The following is a 1,629-nucleotide window of genomic DNA, read 5'->3' on the forward strand; positions in this document are numbered from 1 at the left end:
TGTTTTGATATTCCACCCCCAAAAACTTTCTTTCATATCACAAAAAAAATTTAATGTGAAGGTCTGGTCATTTCTCTCTCCTGGTTTAATATTTTGGCAGATTCTTGCAGCTCCTAGACTAAGACAAAATTCCTTTCATGTGCATAAATGGTATTGCATTGTACTCCATTTGGCCTGACATTGAACAACTTGGATTACAACCAAATTTTTAGTTTTAACTTACGAGCAAAGTCTTGAGTCAAAATCCAGATGTTGGCCACTTGTGCTTCCACATTGTCTCAGATATAGATTTTACCCTTAAAGAGTTCTGGAAGAAACACTACAACATCCTTTCCTGTTTGGCATTAATAGAAAAATCCTGGGACAATGTCTCTCTAAGGACACTGAGCTCTGCCTATGGACAGGAGAGAGACTTTGAAGGCTACATAGAGGAAATTGAGCCTTCAATTGACCAACTTGACTTACAACCAGCCCTTGTGAACAAGGTCATAAGTCAAGGGTCCACTGTAATGGACAAGCAGCTCTAGCACCAAGAAAAACCCATGGTTATTGTAAGTTGAAAATACAATGGGAGTTTGCTCTGAAAGTGATTCCTTATGCACAGCAAACTAGAGTTGGGGAAGAAATCCACTTTATTGCTATCCGTACTTGGGAGTGGTGTAATCAGAAGACATTTGGGGAAGGGGTTTATTGTTTAAGACTGAGCTCCTCTGGGAATCAGAAGTCACAGAAGAACTGTACTTCAGGGTCTCTGGGGCCACTCTACCATAGGGACTAGGTGGAAGACAGCCACAAGATACATGTTTTGGGAAAGAGCAGACTAGCTGCAGACCCTCTGAGAAGTTTAAGCAGTGAGTAGCTGAGGTTGTAAAAGATGCACTGGAAGCACAATGCACCAAAACCTATAGAATACAATCAAAGCAGGAAGGATGTTTATTGCTGGGATTCACACTTAAAAATAATAGTATGATCCCAAATAACTTAATGATGTATCTCATGGTCCTAGAAAAACAAGAAAAATCTATATCTGAAACTAATAGAAGGAAAAAATTGTAAAGGTCTGGGCAGAAATTAAAGAAATTGAGACTAAAAAAAAAGTGAAGGTTCAATGAGTTGTTTCTTTAAAAAGATTTGGAGGAGACAGGAAATAAGGGACAAGAAAAAATATGAGAATAGGAAAAAATGGAAACAAAGTCTTTGTAAATAGGGGAAGATGAAGAGGGTGAAGGAAAGGCAGGGGTATGAGAAAAAATGAGAACCAAGATCTGTCAAGTAAAGTTACAAGATCCCAATTATGAATGTAACTGTATTGTATACCTAAAAATTACCAGTAAACTCAATGAAAGAAAAAAAATTTGAAGGGGATATGGGAATTTAAAGACCGGAGGGAGAGGAGGGGAAGAGAAGTACAAAGGATCAAGATGTGCTACGTATTGTACCAATTCCCTCATGGTAAATGTATTTATTATGTATCACAATCAGATACCAATTTTATTTTTTTATTGAATTTATTGGTACATTCTAGGTATACAGTATAGTTCCATTCATTACTGGGATCTTGTACCTTTACATGAGAGGTCTTGGTTCTCATTTTTTCCCCTTGTCCCCACCCTCCCTTCACCCCCTCCT

The sequence above is a fragment of the Fukomys damarensis genome, unplaced genomic scaffold (assembly GCF_012274545.1).
Source record: "Fukomys damarensis isolate Sample0158 unplaced genomic scaffold, DMR_v1.0_HiC HiC_scaffold_13, whole genome shotgun sequence".
In the NCBI taxonomy this organism is placed as follows: Eukaryota; Metazoa; Chordata; class Mammalia; order Rodentia; family Bathyergidae; genus Fukomys; species Fukomys damarensis.